We start from the raw sequence: 22,084 nt of genomic DNA, 5'->3' as shown, positions 1-22,084 counted from the left end.
TAGCGTTGACACCATTTCACATTCCTACCAGCAATGCGCAAGAGTTCCAGTTTTACCACATCCTTGCTAACACTTGTTATTTTCTCTTATTTTGGTAGTAGCCATCCTAACAATGTGGAGTGGTAGCTCATTGTGGTTTTGATTTGCATTTCCCTGGTATTTTGGTTTTTATGACTTTCTTTCCAATGTTTGTTATTACTTCTTCTAAAGGAGCCAGACATCCCAAGACATAGAAAGGTAATGACATTGGAAAAAAAGATAATCCCTCCATAGTAGAAAATCAAAATGGATTTTGGTGTCTGATGGTGAAAACTTGATATATATCATATATATATATACACATGTGATATATGATATATATAAAATTATATATATAATTTTAATACATGTAAATATTAAATATATATACATATATATGATATATAAAATTATATAATTTTAATACATGTAAATATTAAATATATATACAAATATTAAATATATACATATATGATATATTATATATATAATTATATATGATATATTATATATATATATAATTTTCATACATGTAAAAGAGAGGCTCCGAATTTCCTTTCATGGTCCTTTAAAGACTGAAGTCCTGGGGCTTCTGGGTGGCTCAGTGGTTGAGCGTCTGCCTTCGACTCAGGCCATGATCCTGAGGTCCTGGGATCAAGTCCTGCTCAGGCTCCTTTCAAGGAGCCTGCTTTTCCCTCTGCCTACATCTCTGCCTCTCTCTCTTTCTCTCTCTCTCTCTCTCTCTGTCTCTCGTGAATGAATAAATAAATAAAATCTTAAAAAAAAAAAAAGAGACGAGTCCCTTGCATGGTGCTGGTGGCCTCTAGGCTGTCCCAGAAGGCTGTGTATTCACTTGCCTTAGTCCCTGGCCTATAGCATTTTGAGAAGGTTTAAGAATAACTGGTTACCTGGGTTCTGTTTTCAGTCCCATGGAGTCTCATGACTACATAGAATTCCTAGCTGGAGAATTTGAGCAATAAAACAGTTTCAGGGGTTCCTGTTGATTCTACTAGGAGGCCCGGGAAGCAGCAGCACAAATCACAAGTCTCTCATATCCTGTGAATTCAGTTTAACCGTCAAGAGAATGCCCTTGAAAAACTGAGGGCTCTAGGATTTCATTGAACTTTAGACACTTTTATTACAGGCCCAGAAAAAAGGAAATATTTATTATGTGTTAAGTCTTTAGGTTAGATATGTTTCTCATAGAAGCTTATAAGTTATGTATTACTTTGTCTTATTAAAAAAAAAAAGGTTAGTAATTTTTCAAGGTCACATAACTAATTAGTGCTAGAAACAGAACTAACATCCAGGTTCGATTCTAAACCATGGTACCTCTGGAAATGTCTATTACGCACTGGGCATAATTATGCTATTTTTATTATACTCCCTTTAATGACTGAAAAGAGATCATCTTTGCAATTCATAGATTACTTCGGTATCCTTGGAAGTATTATGGAATTTTGAAAGCTCTAAAAAGAACCCAGTTGAGCAAGGGTGCTGATTCTGGCTTGCTGCGTATTAAAAAATGAATAGCTGGATGTTCTATGATTTACTTACAAATGCTTGGTCTTCTCCAAATCACAGAAGTAGAGTTGGCATGACCTTGTGTATCAGAATCAGAGTCCAGAAAATGTAAACCCCAGAAAAATTAGGATTTTTATCTTTCAAGCTCTTTGTGCAGTGCGTTGACTATACCAAGACAGTGCAAGCCAAGAGGTAATTACACCGCTGTGTATGAGTTTCTGTCCTAATACCATTTTGTTTACTTCATGCACACGTTGACCAAAGAAACATTTAGAATATATGAAAAATATAAAACCTGCCCTATAATAACACTCAATTGCCTGTCATATGATGACAGTGCTCAGGGGCACCTTTTATCTAAGGATTTCACAGTGCTTTATATGCTCGTTAACTCACAACCCATCTGTTTTGTTCCATTTTATAGCAGAGAAACGGAGGTACCACGGAAATCACACAATATGTTGGTGCAGTAGCTGAATAGAGGACTTTTCAGATTCTGAGCATTCAGCGTGTTCATTCCTGACTTAATATGAATTCACCAGGCGTGGTGAGCAAGGAACATGGTGGCTGTACTAAATGCTCCTTAAGTGTTAACTCATTTATACCTTTAGGAATTCTTTGAGACGGAAGCTTTTATTATCAGCTGCAACAACTGAAGACCAGAGAAGGTAAGGGATTTGCTGTTAATTTACAGTAAGTGTGGAGCTAGGATTCAAACCAGGCGGAGCCCATGTTATTACTCATTGCCTCACACTGCCTCTCAAGATAGTGGAAGGCCTTATACTTTTAAACATATTGGAACAGTGATTCTAGAGAAAGCAGTCACTTTGCTCTGACATGTGTAAAACTCTGTATCAGTGAATTAATCAGCGTTCTCCAGAGAAACAGTAGAGGACATGTATGAATACAAATACATAAATAGATTGAGAGAGAGAGATTGATGGGTTTTAATGAACTACCTTATATGATTGTGGTAGAAATCGTAGTAAAATACGTAAAATTTACTATTGTAATCATTTTTAAGTGTACAGTGCAGTGGCACTAAGTACATTGACATTATTGTGCAACCATCAACACCTTCCATCTCCAGAACTTCCATCTCCAGAAACTGAAAGCTTCAGTTTCTGGTAAGTTCAAAACTTCAGGGTAGGTGGGGAGGCTGGAGACCCAGGGGAGAGCTACAGTCTGATCCCAAGGCAGTCTTTTGGCAGAATTTCTTCTTGCTTGGAGGAGGTTAAGTCTTTGTCTTGGTAAGACCTTCAATGGATTGGGTAGGACCCACCTGTATGAGGAAGAGTAATCTGCTTTACTAAAAGTCTATCGATTTAAATTGTCTCATATAAAAAGCACAGTCATGGACACATCCAGAATGACATTTGACTACATAGTTGAATGCTATGACTCAGCCAGATTGACCCATAAAATTAACCACCATAATCAGACAATATCAGGGGGCAGTTTTCCTGATGATCACTACACCCTCATCTGACCCTCCAGTCAGAATGGGGCCAAAGCTTCAGTTTCTGGGTGTGAATTAGCCCTTAGAGCCTTGCCTTTATAATCTCATGGGCTGTGTGAGGTAGAGGGCTATCCCCAGGACTGTCTATTGTTGGCTTTACTTATCTTGAGCATACTGTTGGGGATCTGACCCTGCAGTCAGGGTCCATCTTTCCTCCACTAGTCATTTGTCCCAGCTCTGGGTTATGAACGACCTTCACTGTGGATTTTCTCCGTGGTCTGATCCTGCATTGATGCTCTCCTCCATTTGACCTTCCCTCGGACACACACCTGATTTTGCTTTCCTGCCCTGTGTGGCTGGTTCTCTCTGCTTCTCAGGGTGACTAATCCAAGAAATCTAGAAATTCTAAACATAATTCCTAACTTCCATGGGCACAAAGGAAGCAAAGCTAAATTATCAACTCTTTTAAATTTAGGTCTCCTAGTTTAAGCCTCCCAGGGGATCATGCTGGGCACTTATTAGTTGTTCAATAAACTGATGAATCTATTTATAACTTTGGCTGACTCCTTTGGCTTTTCTGTTTTCTCATCTATAAAATTGTGATAATATTACTCGACTTTTCAGGTGTGTTAGTAGGTACACATGAGAACATTCACATTAAAATGCCTTTAAAAGTAAACTTATCATGTGTCTGTAACATCTGTACTTTCTAGAAGTACTTCTTTCTCTATGGTTCCAGAGCAGTGACTAATACCTTGGTCCCCAGAACAGTGACAGGGATACTTCAGGCCACATAGAAGAAGGAAATTATGAAACTAGTAGGAAGATGAGGGGGTCAGAGGGAGCTATTTACAGTGGGGGTGTGGGATGGGGGCAGCTCTTGGCGCCCCTTAGATGGTGCCCACATTTTGCCTCCACAGAAGATGCTCTGTTCCATGTATATGTGGATGTACTGCCTGGATTCTATTTAGGAATGAAATAAGCTAGTTAAGAAATTATGGACATTTGACTGGTACAAATGGGACAAAAGAACACTTAAAAATGATGCTGCAAGAGTATCAACTTCAAAAATATTTCTCAGCCCACAGCGAAAGGATGTGTTTAAGTTGGTCACGACAAACTCGAATTTATTAACCATATTAAATGGTTCCATAAAAGATAAAATAGAGCCCAAAAGTATATAGCAAAATAGCATGGGAGAAAAATCAAATGAAAAAATTAAAGGCAGGTGCTGACCCAGATATGAATTAAATTAAAAAATAAATACAATTAATATTTGTATTTATTGAGCAATCAGTGCTATACCAAATATGGTTCTAAGCTCACTTTATGTGACAATTCATTCAATTGTCATAGCAATCATATGTGGAAGATGAGGAAACTGAGGCACAGAGAAAGATGAAGCCTTTGCCCTATGTCACATGGTTAGCATGAGGTAAAGCTGGATCTTGAACCCAGTCAGGCAGTTGGACTCCAGAGCCTATGCTCTTAACCAGTAGGCTAGATTGAGGAATGTGCTCTTTGAATATGAATATCGATCCATACAAAATCAAGGTATTATGGTCATGATTATGACTGGAAGGTACAGTAGAGATAATCTATCTGAACTCTTCATCTTCCAAGGCACCGGGGGGCTCAGTGGTTGAGCATCTGCCTTCAGCCCAGGGTGTGATCCTGGGGTCCTGGGATCAAGTCCCGCATCGGGCTCCCTGCATGGAGCCTGCTTCTCCCTCTGCTTGTGTCTCTGCCTCTCTCTCTCTCTCTCTCTGTATCTCATGAATAAATAAATAAAATCTTAAAAAAAAGAACTCTCCATCTTCTACCTAAGGGAATGGGACAGGTTAACTGACCTGCTCAAGCTCACAGGTGAGCTTATTTGCTGTATTTGAGGCATGACGATTGTCAGCCCCCCTGCATCACCTTCACCTCTTATATTGAGAGCACAGATCCTAATAACCATCGTGTTGCAGTTCTGTTTCTTGCCATCGTAAAAGTGTTCAGTGCGTTGAAAGAAAGAGAATGATAGTAAACCAGAGAAAGGAGCTAGAGAAATAAATAGTGACAAAAGGACAACAATCCCTCCATTAGTGAGCCTGTTTCTTGGAGTAGCTTTAGCCCTAGGACGGCCTGGTGGGTGTAGCTTCCCGACAGTGCGGGCTTGGATGAACACCTGTACATGGAGAGTCTGCCTCCCTCCCCCACCTCACTCACCTCCTTTCCAAGAGGTGTCCTTCAAGGACTGCTCTTGGTATTTATTTTAACCACCATGATAATGTTAAATGGAGAGATGCTGAAAACATTAGTTTTTTTGAAAGCCTCCGTTCTTTACTCCAGAAATGCCTCCATATCTTAGACTAACTCCAGTTCCAAATCACAAATAGTAATTTAAAGGTACAATGGTTGGGTGTAACTTGGATGTCCCTGGCTCTCCCCAGCTGTGGGAATAAATGAGATCACTGAAGCGTTTGCATCCACTTTTTACTGACTTTTGACCAAGCTGGTGGCCTTGCTTGCTTGGTCAGTTCTCCAGCTCCTGAGGCCTTGGTGGGCCTCCGCCAAGTGTTCTACACGTGTGGCACCTCTGTGACATCTGTGTTCTGCTGGGCACAGCTGTCCAGGGCTGATGGCTGTCCTGCAAGTATCTGGGCGAAGATGAGACTATCTTTTTCTCACAATGAACTCCAGACACAGGAGATCGCGAAGCAGTGTCATTTGGTGGCCACAGAGTTACAGGGTTGGGTACAGCAGCCTCCTCTAAGAAATGGAGGGTTGTGGGTGCCTATGCACGTTTTTCGTGGAGAGGGTCCAGTACTTCCAGCAGATTCTCAGGGCCTCCCCGCCTCCAAGCGGTGCCTCTGCAGCTGCTGATCCCTGGTGGCTCCAGTGCCACCCCCTCCTCCAGGTTAGGGCAGCGGGAGGAGGCTGTTGGCGCAGCTCTGCAGAGAGGTTTTTCTTGGAGTCCTCTTCCCCCAGCTGCAAGCTGGTTAGATACGCCTGACCCAGAAGAAGACGGTGTCTCCATCGGCCATCGTTGCTACAGGAGTTTAATTAAATTTAGAAAAGGTAAGTTTGCACATTTTATTGCCAGTCCTCCTGCATTTGTAGCAGAGGTTGTATTACCATTTTAAAACAGCCTTGGGGGAAAAAATCCTCTTTCTGAGAGCGAGCGACAACTTATTCTGGGGAAATAGGAGTGGTAATGGAGAGTGTTGATTTAATTAATTTTACTGCCTATCTACATCGCCTGGGAACAGGTAAAATAACCAAATGAAACGGTAACATTTCATCTTCATGATCCCCACAATCAAGTCAGGAGGAATTTACTAAATTGTGGAGGTCACCGCATAAGGCATCGTTCAAGAATACTAATGAGATTTCGAGGTCCCAGGCTTCGGGGCTCGCCTGCCATGGGCTCCCCGAATCCCAGCTCCAGTGGGCCCGCGGGCATTGGTAAGGCCACAGGCGGAGCATGGTCCTCAACTTGAGGACACACCCCCTAATTGGGGGGAGGGGGTACAGGGACTTGGAAAGAGGCATTAATTAACTCTGTAGGAGCCTCAATACTTCTTTAATTCCCATTGGTTCATGCTGAATTCCATCCTTTTCCTATTTTTTTTCCCCTCCGAAGTGGTTCCCCTCATCAACATGTGGCCTGTTTATCCTTTCCCAGGACACCCCATTTCCTTTAAAGAGTCTTTGGGGAACGCAGGAAATGGCCTCCCACCTAGTTGTAGGGCAGCAAGCCCACAGGCCATCCTCCTCCTTGGGCAGCCAGGGTTGCAATGGTTCCCGTCTGCCCACCCCCCCACACACACACCCCAGAAGGATGTGAAAAGGGCACTGCATTCAACAGGCACTCCATGCAGGTTTCCTGCACCTGTTGTGAAGACAACCAGGGACATTGCAGTCTCTCCAGGCCCTTCGTTCACCTGCAGGAAAGCAGTGTCCCCACCTGTCCACAGTGGCTTCTGACCTCCTTACCTGCCGGGTCCCCCACCCCCTCAACCCCATCCCTGCGACAGCCAGCCCTTGACGTCCCAGCCGTGACTGCTGGGTGCAAACCCTGCTCGGCCCTCCTGTGCCCTCGCTCGCAGGTGACGGGGCTTGGCTTTCAGGTGTAAGGGGATGGAAGCATACGTGGGAGGCGTGTCTCCCGTGGCCCAGGCCGTGCACAGCTGCGTGGCAGGAGGGCCAAGACCTGGCCAAGCCCTGGCCGCCAAGGCTCTGGGCCTGGAACACAGGTTTCTCAGCCTTGCTGTAGTACGTGTTGTCACGGATGCAGAACCTGGAGGCCCCCTACTTTTCTCAGAGATGCTGGTGGTTGGGGCACAGGGTGATCAGTCATCAGGGCACCCCTAAATGAGAAAGCCCTATGCCAGAGGATTTGTGCCAGGCAAGCAAAACGGGGCAAAATTCAAAAGCTGCAAGGAGAAAGTAGGGCGAGCACCCCCTCCTTCTCAATATCCCTAAATATGACCTCTCAGTTTCGCTGACTCCGCCTGGGCCCTGCGCTGGGCCCAGCGCCAGCGGGTGTGCAGGGCTGGTGAGGAGCCCGGGGCTCACTTCACAGCACCTGCTCACAGGGGCGTGGGGCCCAGTGCAGAAATCGGGTAACACCAACACACCGGGGCTGGTAACTTGCACACTCAGGGCAGATCATTCACCACCGACTTGAGACTGTGCAACATATGCCATGGTTCGGAAGCTTCCATGACTTCTTAGAAGTAGGATCTCCGGTCATTATTATTTATTAAGTATGTGGGTTCACATTTCCCCGCCGTCGTTATCACCAGGATACGGCAGTAAGTGGCTCAGTGCACCCAGATACTGCTTTTTGCTCTGAAACCCTCCTGACCCGAATACATTGACCATTTCCTATGGCGATTTTGGGGGTCACAATCTACACAGGAATTTGTGTAGATTGTGGGCATTTGCATAATTAAGATCACTCTGCTCCAGCGTCAATGCTCTAACAGATTACTCTGTGCTGCTTCGGGAATTTCATATTTAGATAAGGCGTTTTAGGATCGTGGCCTCCAGAGTTCACACTTTTCTTTTTTTTTTTTATATATAAATTAATTTTTATTGGTGTTCAATTTACCAACATACAGAATAACACCCAGTGCTCATCCCGTCAAGTGTCCCCCTCAGTGCCCGTCACCCATTCACCCCCACCCCCCGCCCTCCTCCCCCTCCACCACCCCTAGTTCATTTCCCAGAGTTAGAAGTCTTTATGTTTTGTCTCCCTTTCTGATATTTCTCACACATTTCTTCTCCCTTCCCTTATATTCCCTTTCACTATTATTCATATTCCCCAAATGAATGAGAACATACACTGTTTGTCCTTCTCCGGTTACTGTGGCCAAGTTCAAAAAGGGTGTTGCCTGAGTTCTCCTCTGGGATTTTGATGGAATCTTGTCTCACATTTAGATCTTTCATCTATTTTGAGTTTATCTTTGTGTATGGTGCAAGAGAGTGGTCCAGTTTCATTCTTCTGCATGTGGATGTCCAATTTTCCCAGCACCATTTATTGAAGAGACTGTCTTTCTTCCAGTGGATCGTCTTTCCTCCTTTATCGTATATTAGTTGACCATAAAGTTCAGGGTCCACTTCTGGGTTCTCTGTTCTGTTCCATTGATCTATGTGTCTGTTTTTGTGCCAGTACCACACTGTCTTGATGAACACAGCTTTGTAGTACAACCTGAAATCTGGCATTGTGATGCCCCCAGATATGGTTTTCTTTTTTAAAATTCCCCTGGCTGTTCGGGGTCTTTTCTGATTCCACACAAATCTTAAAATAACTTGTTCTAAGTCTCTGAAGAAAGTCCATGGTATTTTGATAGGGATTGCATTATACGTGTAAATTGCCCTGGGTAAAATTGACATTTTCACAATATTAATGCTGCCAATCCATGAGCATGGAATATTTTTCCATCTCTTTGTGTCTTCCTCAATTTCTTTCAGAAGTGTTCTATAGTTTTTAGGATATATTTTGAGAACCATTTGAATGGTAAATGGTTCTCCAACCTTTTATTTTCAGGTTGTAGGTGTCTTTCTGTCTAAAATGAGTCTCTTGTAGACAGCAAATAGATGGGTCCTGCTTTTTTATCCAGTCTGAAACCCTGCGCCTTTTGATGGGGTCATTAAGCCCATTCACGTTCAGAGTTACTATTGACAGATATGAGTTTAGTGTCATCATGATATCTATTTAGTCCTTGTTTTTGTGGATTGTTCCACTGAACTTCTTCTTAAAGGGGGATTTTAAGAGTCCCCCTTAAAATTTCTTGCAGAGTTGGTTTGGAGGTCACATATTCTTTCAGTTCCTGCCTGTCTTGGAAGCTCTTTATCTCTCCTTCCATTTTGAATGAGAGCCTTGCTGGATAAAGTATTCTTGGTTGCATGTTCTTCTCATTTAGGACCCTGAATATATCCTGCCAGCCCTTTCTGGCCTGCCAGGTCTCTGTGGAGAGGTCTGCTGTTACCCTAATATTCCTCCCCATGAAAGTCAGGGACTTCTTGTCTCTTGCTGCTTTAAGGATCTTCTCTTTATCTTTGGAATTTGCAAGCTTCACTATTAAATGTCGAGGTGTTGAACGGTTTTTATTGATTTTAGGGGGGGATCTCTCTATTTCCTGGATCTGAATGCCTGTTTCCCTTCCCAGATTGGGAAAGTTTTCAGCTAGGATTTGTTCAAATACATATTCTGGCCCTCTGTCCCTTTCGGCGCCCTTGGGAACCCCAATTAAACGTAGGTTTTTCTTCCTTAGAGTGTCATTTATTTCCCTTAATCTGTCTTCATGGTTCTTTAATTGTTTATCTCTTTTTTCCTCAGTTTCCCTCTTTGCCATTAACTTGTCTTCTATGTCACTCACTCGTTCTTCCACCTCGTTAACCCTCGTCGTTAGGACTTCTAGTTTGGATTGCATCTCATTCAATTGATTTTTAATTTCTGCCTGATTGGATCTAAATTCTGCAGTCATGAAGTCTCGTGAGGCCTTAATGCTTTTTTCTAGAGCCACCAGTAGCTGTAGAATAGTGCTTCTGAATTGGCTTTCTGACATTGAAGTGTAATCCAGATTTTGTAACTCTGTGGGAGCGAGGGCTGTTTCTGATTCTTTCTTTTGAGGTGAGGTTTTCCTTCTAGTCATTTTGCTCAGTGCTGAGTGGCCAAAAACAAGTTGTATTGGAACACGGGGAGTATCACTGGTCCGTCCAGCTGGTCTTCTGGGGGAGGGGCCTGCTGCGCTGATTTTCAGGTGTCAGCACTTGGGGGAGCTGCTCTGCCCCTGCCTGCTGCAGGGCTCAGCGGGGGTTGTTTACCCCGTGGGACCCAGGAGGAACAGTCGCAGTTGCTATGGCAACTCTGGAAGCCTGGATTCAGCCTCCGCAGGAACTACGGGGCTCGGGGCTCTCGGTTCTCCGTCTGCAGGGCCTGGAGGCTCCGGGTCGGGCCGCTGATCTGCTCAGCTCGGGGCAGGAGCGTCCTCGCTGTCCTGGGCCCTCCCGGCCTCTGCCTGTCCCGGGGGAGGCCGGATCCTGGGCTGTGTCCCGGCGCCCTGTGCTCCGGGGCCTGCGCTGTGGGATTCGCGCTCCCGCCCCGCAGCCCCCTCCGCGGAGCCGCCGCCCGAGCCCCTCCGAGCTGCTCCGGCCCCGCCGTGCGCGCTGCAGCCCTTAGGGAGCTCGGCGCACTCTCCCGGGGTGCAGGTGTCTGTTAGTGTCCCCGGGAGCCCGAGGGCATCCCCGCTCTCCTGGGTCCTGCTCCAACTCCCTGCGAGCCCCTTTCCCCCGGGAAGGTTGGTGCAGCTCCTGCTCCTCCGGGACGGGGCTCTCCTGTCCTGGGGACACTCGCCCCGGCCTCAGCCCGGCTCCTCGCGGGCCCCTCCCCCTCGGAGGCCTTTTGTTCCTTTATTTCTTTTTCCCCGTCTTCCTACCTGGACAGAAGCGCGGACTCTTCTCACTGTAGCGTTCCAGCTGGTCTCTCTTTACATCTCAGGCCGAATTTGTAGATTTTCAGGATGGTTTGAAGGTCATCTAGGTAATTTGGTGGGGACAGGTGACTTGGGGACCCTTCTCTTCCGGCATCTTGCCCCTCCTCCCCGAGTTCACACTTTTCGACCCGAAGTTTAGCAATAGATTGGTAACATTGTCTCCTCAGATTTCAGGTGCCGAGGACACTTCCAAAGGTCTGGACATCATTGAACTAAAACCCCTCTCCTCCCCCACCACTCACATGCCTCGAGGCTGGTCGTTCACTCTGTCCTCGGGCTTGGAAGATGTATTTTGGTCACGAGGAACAATGATGGGAGGCGCCGGGCTCTCCTGCCTTCATGGATGTGCTCCCCCTTCAGCCCCAGATCATCAGTTATCTTCAACCTGGCTCCTACTGAGGTCACCTGGAGGGTTTGTTTGCTTTCCCATCAATGCCCCGGGCTCCCCACCGGAGATCCTGGTTCAGCAGGTGCTGAGACCATGGCTCCAATGGTGTTTCAAAATTAATTAGTTAATTAATTTAAAAAGATTTTATTTATTTGAGAGGGAGAGTGCAGGAGTAGGGAGAGGGGCAGAAGGCGCCCCGCTGAGCAGGGACACGGGATGGGGGGGGCAATCCCAGGACCCCAAGATCCTGACCTGAGGGGCGGAAGGCAGACACCGAGGTCAGGAAGCCTGACCGAGCCCCCAGGTGCCCTAACTCCGGTACCGGTGATGCTGAGTCAGGATGATATTCTGTGGATTAAACTCATCCGAGGGATCCCTGGGTGGCATAGCGGTTTAGCACCTGCCTTTGGCCCAGGGCGCGATCCTGGAGACCCGGGATCGAGTCCCACGTCGGGCTCCCGGTGCATGGAGCCTGCTTCTCCCTCTGCCTGTGTCTCTGCCCACCCCCCTCTCTCTGTGACTATCATAAAAAAAAAATCATCTGGGCAGTATCAGAAATAAAATCAATTCCCGTTTATGCAGACACGTGTAAAAACAAACCGAGTACCTGAGCCTTGGCTCTCTCTCTCTTTTTTTTTTTTAAAGATTTTATTCATTCATACATGAGAGACATAGAGAGAGAGAGAGGGAGGCAGAGACACAGGCAGAGGGAGAAGCAGGCTCCATGCAGGGAGCCAGGCGTGGGACCCGATCCAGGGACCCCAGGATCACGCCCTGGGCTGAAGGGAGATGCTCAACCGCTGAGCCACCCAGGGATCCCCTCTCTTTGAAGATCCTAGTGGGCGGCCTCGGTGCCAGGTGGGAATCTCACTGACTTTAGTGATTTTCCACAGAGTCTGGCACCTCATGGTTTGTAGAATGAATTAAGAAGAGGATTGTTTGTTTATTGTAAGCATTTTATTTTATTAAAGATTTATTTATTTATTTATTTATTTATTTGAGAGCGTGGGGGGGGGCAGTGTTCAGCAGGTCCCGTGTGCAGCACAGAGCCTGATGCAGGGGTCAATGTCGCGGAGCTGAGGTCACAACCCGAGCTGAACCCGGGTCCCAAACTCCCCCGAGTGCACCAGGCGCCCCAAGAACAAGATGATTTTTTAGAAAGCTGGTGTGCTCGCGGGGTCCGGCCGTGGGGCCGCCGCTGCGCAACCCCGACGGGCAGACAGGCCCGAGCCACCCGCCGCCCGCCGCCGCCGCCGCCCTGGGCTCCGAGCTCTCCTGCCGCCCGCTCTCCCCTCGCCGCTGGGGGGGCCCTGGGGGGCTGCTGTGCGCCGTGACCCCACAGGAGGGACGCAGCGGGAAAATAAGCAGGGGAACGCCGGGAATTCCGTGGCCTGCGACCGTTTAGGATGGGGGCACAGCCCGCTCCGGGCGGGCCTGGGGGGGCGCTGCCGGCGCGGGGGGGGGGGGGTCGGCGGGCGCGGAGGGCGCCTCGGCCTGGGCTCAGCCCCGCGGGGCTGCTCCTGAGCGCGCAGGGCACGGGCACGCGCACGGACACGCCCAGGGGCACACGCAGGGGCAGGACACGAGCAGGGGCACGGGCACGCCCAGGGGCATGGAGACACGCACGCTCACGGACAGGACACGTGCATATGGCACGTGCATGCGCAGGGCACGGGCACGCACAGGACACACGCAGATGGCACGGACACGGACGAGCAGGGCACGGGCAGATGGCACGGACAGGACAGGACACGCGCAGGGCACGGGCATGGACATGTGCAGGGGCACCGACACCCGCAGGGGAGGACACGCGCAGTCGGCACGGGCATGGGCCCGGGCATGCGCAGATGGCACGGACGCGGCCAGGGGCACGCGCAAGCGCAGGACACGGGGCTGCCGCTGCCGCCGCCTCCCGTTCTGGTTTCCGCCGCTCGCGGGGCGGGCTCGGGGCGGGCTCCGGGGGCCTGGTCGGTCGCGCCTGGGCCCCATCACTGTCTCGGGCCGCAGAGCCCACCCCAGTCCGCCGTCTTCTTTTCCACCACAGGATCTGCCCGCGCGCAAACCTGATCATGTGGCCCCAAGTAGAAATCCTGGAAGGAGGGCGCAGGCCCCAGGACTGGGGCCCAGGTCTCCCCGGGGCTCCTCCCGCCCGCGCCGGCCCCTCCCTGGCCGCTGGCACGTCCTGGGAGCCGCTCACAGTTTCCTGCACACCCCGTATTTCACACGCCTGCGCTTTGGCACCGGCTGTTCCCTCTTTTCGCGCTGCCCTTCCTGCCCTTTGAGCGATCCTGGCCTCCTGGACGGCCTGCTGGCACTTGCTGATGCGCGCGCCCTGCGCCCTGAGGCCTAGGTGTCCGCGCCCTGCGCCCCCAGGCCTAGGTGTGTCTGCATCCCTGCGCCCCAAGGCCTAGGTGTGTCTGCATCCCTGCGCCCCAAGGCCTAGGTGTGTCTGCATCCCTGCGCCCCAAGGCCTAGGTGTGTCTGCATCCCTGCGCCCCAAGGCCTAGGTGTGTCTGCATCCCTGCGCCCCAGGCCTAGGTGTGTCTGCATCCTGCGCCCCAAGGCCTAGGTGTGTCTGCATCCCTGCGCCCAAGGCCTAGGTGTGTCTGCATCCCTGCGCCCCGAGGCCTGGGTGTCTCTGCATCCTGTGTCCCGAGGCCTGATTGTCTCTGCATCCCTGCGCCCCGAGGCCTAGGTGTCCGCGTCCCTGCGCCCCGAGGCCTAGGTGTCACTGCATCCCTGCGCCCCGAGGCCTGGGTGTCTCTCCATCCCTGTGCCCCGAGGCCTAGGTGTCCGCGTCCCTGCGCCCCAAGGCCTAGGTGTCCGCGTCCCTGCGCCCAGAGGCCTAGGTGTCACTGCATCCCTGCGCCCCGAGGCCTGGGTGTCTCTGCATCCCTGTGCCCCGAGGCCTGATTGTCTCTGCATCCCTGCGCCCCGAGGCCTAGGTGTCCGCGTCCCTGCGCCCCGAGGCCTAGGTGTCCGCGTCCCTGCGCCCCGAGGCCTAGGTGTCACTGCATCCCTGCGCCCCGAGGCCTGGGTGTCTCTCCATCCCTGTGCCCCGAGGCCTAGGTGTCCGCGTCCCTGCGCCCCAAGGCCTAGGTGTCCGCGTCCCTGCGCCCAGAGGCCTAGGTGTCACTGCATCCCTGCGCCCCGAGGCCTGGGTGTCTCTGCATCCCTGCACCCCGAGGCCTAGGTGTCCGCGTCCCTGCACCCCGAGGCCTAGGTGTCACTGCATCCCTGCGCGCCAAGGCCTGGGTGTCTCTGCATCCCTGCGCCCCGAGGCCTAGGTGTCCGCGTCCCTGCACCCCAAGGCCTAGGTGTCACTGCATCCCTGTGCCCCGAGGCCTGGGTGTCTTTCCTTTGCTCGTATCTCATATCTGTACATGTGTCTGTGTCCCACGACATACGGGAGTACTGCTTACCTGCTGTCTCCGCGGCCCTTCCCGGAGGGCCCTTCCCGGTGGCCCTGGGGTCCTTCCCGGCTGCCGGCGACGGGTGGGCAGCACGGAGAGCGGGGTCGGGGGGCTTGCTGTCCCCCCGCAGCAGGAAGCCCGGCGCGCCCTTGGCAAGGCGGGGGCCTAGGACCCGTCCCCAGGGCAGCGGGCCCGGAGCTGGCGGGGGGCGGCCTGGGTCACTCTGCGGGGTGGCGGGGAAGGGCCTCGCCCTCCGGGTCGCGGCCGCCTGGGCCCGGTGCCCCCGATCCCTGGTGCGCGCGGCACGGGGAGGTCACCCGGGTCGATGAGGGAAGGACACTGTGCCTCAGATTTGCTTCGGGGCCTGTGCCTGGGCGGAGTCCGGGGACAGTGTCCTGCGAATTCTTATTTTTAGCCCCTTGTTCTTCGCACAGCTAGGTGACATCGTCTGCACACGTGTCACAAATGAGGGCGCTAACCATTTAGTGGACTTGAATCATTAAGAAAGGGTTGTGGCCAGTATATGAGGCTCAAGAAGGTGGGGCGCTTGGTAATAACGTCTAGAAAGGGTTCTATCCAAAGATTTAAATAAAACTGAGAGGGACGCCTGGGGGCTCAGCGGTTGAGCCTCTGCCTTAGGCTTAGGTCGTGACCCCGGGGTCCTGGGATCGAGTCCTGAGTCAGGCTCCCTGCAGGGAGCATGCTTCTCCCTCTGACTGTGGCTCTGCCTCTCTCTGTGTGTCTCTCATGAATAAATAAAATAAAATAAAATAAACTCACCTATATCTTTCATAAGCACCCAGAACCTTTTTTTCTTTTATTTCTCTTCTTGAATTTGAGGTATTCTGATTCCTCTATTTGTCTTGAATCACTAGAAGCACCTGCTACAAATGATTTTTGGTTTGGTTTTGCTTTTGAGTGAGGCTTATATGCAGGATTTTGCTTATAACAGAAAAAAAAAAACAAGCAGATTCATTTCTAGGGCATTTGAAAATCTTTACTGTTTGCCTACAAGAATTTGGTTGTTTGGAGATGGGGTTCCTCGGAGTTTTAGCCTAAAGTTTGCTTCACTCAGTGTAGACTTTGGAAGTGTTCACTGCTTTTAATGTGGACTCGATGCGCGGCACTGCGTGGACCAGGAGTCTTGGCATCCTGAGGCCAACAGGCTTCCTTTGATTTCATGAGCCAGACTACTCTGTGTCTTCTCTGTTTTACCCTGGATGGGGGTGTTGGGGGAGGGCTGGGCCTGGTAGGATGCAGATTTCAGGGCATCACTCCGGCCTTCTTCAGTAATCCTCTCGGGGGATGGGGCCCAGGAATGGACCTTTAACAAACCCTCCAGGTGGTTCTTCTCCACACACCCTTTCAGAATCTGTAGTCCAGGTTGTACTTTGTACCTCAATGAAGACTCAGCAGTTGTTCAAGGATCTTTTTGCCTGTAGACAAAGCAAAGGAACCACCCTAATAAAAAGCCTTGCTTTCTGGTCTGAGATCAGAGGCACTTTTCCACCCTGCGTGGTGTCCATCGAGATGAAAACCTTTCGCACAGCAAAGGAAACAGCCCGACCAAAGCTCCCAAGCTCATTGCGGGGCTTAACTGCTCAGTAAATGGGTTGAAAAATGGGCTCGGCCACGTGAGGCAGTGTAAGCGAGAGAGTTAATGCGCGCCTGTTGTAGCAAAGGTATGAGCCTTGACTTGCAGCTGGCTGGAGGGACCAGGAGCTGCCTCCTGACCTTTGTCCTGGAGAGCCAGAGGTCAAAGTGCAGATGTCTAGTCCCTGGAGCCTTGTCCTAGTCATCGGGTAAGCTTCCAGGTTCACATGGTCTCACGCGCCACCTGTTTACATTTCCTGGAAAGTGGAACGGTTATTGGCATCCAAAGAGTGAATTCTCTTAGGGAGAGCATCTGGCTAGCAGCATTCTGACCTCTTGTCAGGGAAGGGAGGCTGTGTTTTGCATTGTCCTTTTATCATTTGAAACTTTGGGGCTTTGTATAGGTTAAATGCTGTCAGGAGGTCTTCAAGGGAATTTTCCTAACTATTCACACTCATATAGTCTTTCTTCCTTTAACAAGCAATTCTTCCCCACGGCCTGCACTGCAGAGAACAAAACAGCAGATAAATAGGCCTGGGCTGCTGGTCCTCTGATGGAGGGAGAAAGGAGGCCTGCCTTTCCTATGGACCAAACTCTATGCCATAGTAAGAATGCATTTCCGATCAGCAGGCAGAGAGTGTATTTTGATCTTAGAATAATGTCGTTACTGGAATAACCAGGCATGATCTGTCATAATCAAAAACCAAATGGGGCTATGTGAATCTATACACTGGTTATGGGATTCCCAAAGGATTGGTTAAGTAACAGAAGAGCCCAGAACGTGGGAGAGAGGTGGCAAGAATCTGTGTGAGAGGCATGGAGAATCATTAAACCTTAAGATGCTATTTACAGTAGCGTGTGGGTGGCTCAGTCGGTTAGGTGTCCAACTCCTGGTTTCAGGTCAAGTCATGATCTTAAGGTCATGAGACCAGCCCACCTTGGAGGCTCATGTTGGGCTTCATGCAGAGTCTGCTTGACCCTCTCCCTCCCCCTCTGCCCCGCCACCTGCTATCTCTCAAATGAATGAATGAATAAATGAATGAATAAAATCAATTTTTTTAAAAAGGAGCTGTTTATATTATTTAAGTAACTGGGTGTTTCCTTTCTCAAAGTAACCTAATTGCAGTTTTCAACATGCCAGGAAAACAGTTTTTCTCAAGGCAGGAAAAAAAAAATAAATCTGAGATAACATTAAAGCTCTTTTCTGGCTTTTTATTTTTATGATGAACTATTCTTATTTGATATTTATTATTTATTTTTCAGTTATAATTTCTTGGATTCTTCTGAAATTGTGTGTCATTGTGTAGTGGAGGCCATTTGCTTTGGTCATAATGGGACAACCAATTATATTTACATGATTCTGAAATAGCAACATGTGTTCTTTATAGAAATTCAAGTTATACCAAAAATTAAAAATAAGATGTGGAGCCATATGGAAATCTACAACTCAGGAGTAACTTCTATCAGTCTAGATAACCACTTTTATCAGACATAGTTTTAAAATTTAATACAAGTGTGATCATACTCAACATGTTCCATAACCTTTTATTTCTCCCACCTGGACACATATCATAGGCAACTTTTCATGTCGGTAATTACAGAATTGTGTCATCATTTTTGTTTCTTTGAGTAGGCTCCATGCCCATGGTGGAGCCCAACACGGGGCCTGAACTCATGACCCTGAGATCAAGACCCATGCTGAGATCAAGAGTTGGATGGATGCTTAACTGACTGAGCCACCCAGGTGCCCCATGTCATCATCTTAAATGGTTCTGCCATTTCCTGCTTCATATGGATTCCATCATTTATTTACTCATTCTCAGTGGATGAATATTTTTTCACTATTTTGAAGCATAAATCTTTCAAATTTATAGGACTATTATCAGGATAAAGTCTTGAACACAGGATTCCTGGGCCAAATGTTGTGGATAATTGACATGATGCTACATATTGACCGACCATCCTTCCAGAAAAGCTGAAGCAATTGTATTACCAACAGTGCATGAATGTGTCCATTTCCCTGTTCTTGTTGATATAGGTTTAGAAAATTTATATCTTTTTTGTCGATATGCCAGATTTAAAAAAATGTTGATTTCATTTGTATTAAGTGATAACAAACATCTTTTCCATTTATTAAGCATTTGTATGTATTTTGTTTTTTTCTGAATTGCCTTTTTTGCCTGTTTTTCCATTGGATTGTCTTTCTTTTCTGGAAGAGTTCCCCCATCCCATTTTATGGGTTCTCTGAATAATAAAGATATGAAGCTATATATTTCATATGGGTTGTAAATATTTTTCTTAGTTTTTCTTCTATATTTAATTCCCTTTATATAGTGATTTTTAGTTTTTTACATCAGAAAGAAATTTTTTATAACAGTAGTAATTTTTTTATAACATAAAGAAATTTTTGACTTTTTACAACTTGGGATTCTTTTTTTTGTTATATAGAATACAAGACTTATAAAATTCCAACATAGTTGTGATATGTGAACATTTTGCATTTACTCTGGTTCTGTTATCTTAGCGTTACTTTTATTTGAATTACACCCTCGTGAATAGGAACCTAAACTTACGACTAATGAATTTACTATTTCTCTTCCATCACAGATGTATTTTTCTCCAAGTCCAGATTAATGCTAAAGACTCAAAATTGGCTAATTTGAGAGAATTTACTTAAAATTTAAAATTAAAAATAAGGAAAACTGATTTCATTTATCCACATATGAAAATTTGTATAGCAAGCTATGACTGGCATTTTACATGCTTAGTTTTATTTGCTTCTCAGAACCACGCAGTGAGTTGGGGACCATTATATATGTTTTACATGTGTGAGAAACTGGGACTCTGGGAAAATAACATAAAATCATTTTCTGACATCAAATCACAGAACTAAGAAACAGATGATGTGATAGGATTTGAATTCCTGAGGCACCTGTGTGGCTCAGTGGTTGAGCATCTGTCTTTGGCTCGGGACGGGTTCCCGGGATCGAGTCCCACATCGGGTTCCCCACGGGGAGCCTGCTTCTCCCTCTGCCTGTGTCTCTGCCTCTTTGTGTCTCTCATGAATAAATAAATAAAATCTTAAAAGATTTGAATTCACGTCTTTTGAGTGCAAGTTGTATATTGTTCTTATTTCTCTTCCATCTTAATTTTACTTTTTTACTCTAATAAAAATGAAAGGAGGTGCTTAAGGACTAGCTTGTCCAATCATCTGTAGATAAGTGGCTTCTCAAAATGAATATGACATGAAGATATTGTCCCTGTGTCCACAGAAGGGAGCTGACAACCAGAGGCTGATGCAGTTTGAGCACTTAGTGAGTAGAAGAATACATTGTGTTGTCACTCTGGCTTTAGAAATTTCAGCCAAAGAAATCAGAGCAATTCCCTAGAGTCACTCTCCATTGCTGCTGAGGGCCTGCACCAGGTCCCTGATGAATTCCCTCAAGGAGCTAATTACTTGGAGAAAGGAAGGAGGCAAAGATGAGCATCCCCTGCGGAATTTGCTCTTGTGCTACACAGTTCCTCCGCAACCCCCCAAAGTATCAAAAGTGGTATTTTCCTACAGGTCAACTCTGATGTTGAGGACCATCGTATTAACCAAACCAGAATCCAACAGGACCACTGAAGAGAGGCCAGGATCCACACAGAAGGCCTACTGAGTGAAGAGAAATCCTCTGTTACCAGAAGATGCTCGTGCTTGTCAAGGGTGTATGTCCTGATGCTGACTATCCATCAACGAGTTCCTGGTCATCTCTCCCGTCAAACAGAACCATTTCTGCTCTAGGATACAAGAATTCTCTTAGGGCCGAGAAGGAGCAAAGCAGGGTCAGTTTGTGTGATGCATAATACAAATGAAAATTTTGCTTTTTGCTCTTATAATAGTTTAGTTTTGTTAAGAAGCTGTCAGTGTGGCTTTCACGAAGGGGCATCTGCTTCTGCATCTGCACATTTTCCGTGCCCTGGTGCGATCCCGTGCCAATATATCACTGACTTTTATTTACTGCAACTTCCTTCCCCTAATTTGTGAGTGCATCTCACAGTGTGCCTTTAAAATCTTGTTATTGAGTTGTGAATACCCAAGAGGTCACTTCTTTCCTGGAGAATCATGGTACTTGAGATGAATCTCAGGAATGCTCCTGAGACAAGGGTTGCCAGATTTAGCAAGTAAAAATACAGGCTTAAGTTTGAATATCAGATAAACAACAAATATTTCTTAGTATAAGTACAGATATTACACACTTATTTCTGGGACGTACTCAGACTATGTCCAATATCTTACTATAATTATTAAAGTATTCTATTAAAAATTATTCATTGTTGACCTGAAATCAAATTTGTGTTTTATATTTCATCTGGCAAGCCTCTTGAGATCAATTTCCATATTCTACAGAGACCTGTGCTGAACTATGTCAGAGTAAATAGCACATTTTTAAACTTTCCCAATAAGTGGAGGGGTAGAGTAAAATAAAATAAAAAAAATGTCATGGGAATAAAATAAAATGATAAAAATTTTGGGAAATGTCATGGGAAGAGATATTAGTTTGAAAATACACATCAGCTTAGGATTGACCCACTCTGCTACTTCAGAATCAGGGTGGATAAGTTATATCTGTTTGATAGTGTTGTACATATCATGACTTGAAGCTACCCACAGCTACTCTTGGAGGCATGCATTTTAATTAACTGCTATTCTTTTATGCTCCTTCCCTCAGGTGATGCTTCAAAATCCTAAACCATAAATCGAATCAGCAGATTCCTGGGTCGATTTAAATACTGACATTTAAAAATTTTTGAGGATGGCAGTGAACATTAATGAGATGCAGGATATATAAGAGAAATGAAATAAAATTGTTCCTGGAGATGATAATAATAATAATAATAATAATAATAATAATCTCCAAAGTGTTAAAACAGAAAACACATTTCCTTCGGAGCATGATTGATGTTCCTAAGCCATGTCTGAAGGTCCAACCAAAGTTTAGTGTAACTAGTACAGAGTTGAAATGAGTCATATTAAAACAAATTCTGAATGTCAAACTGGAATTTTAGTGGACTCTAAAGCTAATAAGCCTAGAATATCAAGGACAACAATTTTCAAACAGTTGGATAAACTCTTTGATAAAGGAAGCCCATTGCCATTTATCACAGCTGCACTGCCATCCACTGGCCTTAATATTTTAGAAATGGGGATTTAGATGCCACCCCACCCCAATTCTTCTCATTTTAAAGAATTGGCATGGTTTGGGCTTGAAGTGGGGGGAAAAGGAGCTCTCTCATAGCTTTGTTAGAACTCCCCTCAAAGTTCTGGAACGGAGTGGTAGATTAAAGGTGGCCACAATTCTTTGCTCTTTTTCACATTGAAAAGTGAATACTTTCCTTTGCCTCAAATCTGGATTGGCCTTAGTAACTTGCTTGATCAACTGAATGCAGCCTAAGTGACATGCTGGGAATTTTGAGACAATTTTATAAGAAGCTTTTTGGCTTCCACCAGGGCCTCTTGAAGTGTGCTCTCTCTCTGGGAGCCCCAAGTTACCAATGTCATTGCCCAAGACCACGGAGCTGGAGAGGGCATGTGTAGGTTTCTGGTAACTGTTCCAATAGAGTTCCACCTTCCAGCCATCTCCACCCAGGCACACACATGAGTGAGGCCATCTTGAGCCTCCAGACACCCCCCTCCCTCCCCACCCAAGTATTACAAAGG

The sequence above is a fragment of the Nyctereutes procyonoides genome, unplaced genomic scaffold, assembly GCF_905146905.1.
Source record: "Nyctereutes procyonoides isolate TBG_1078 unplaced genomic scaffold, NYPRO_anot_genome, whole genome shotgun sequence".
NCBI lineage: Eukaryota > Metazoa > Chordata > Mammalia > Carnivora > Canidae > Nyctereutes > Nyctereutes procyonoides.
This window is presented reverse-complemented; position numbering follows the sequence as displayed.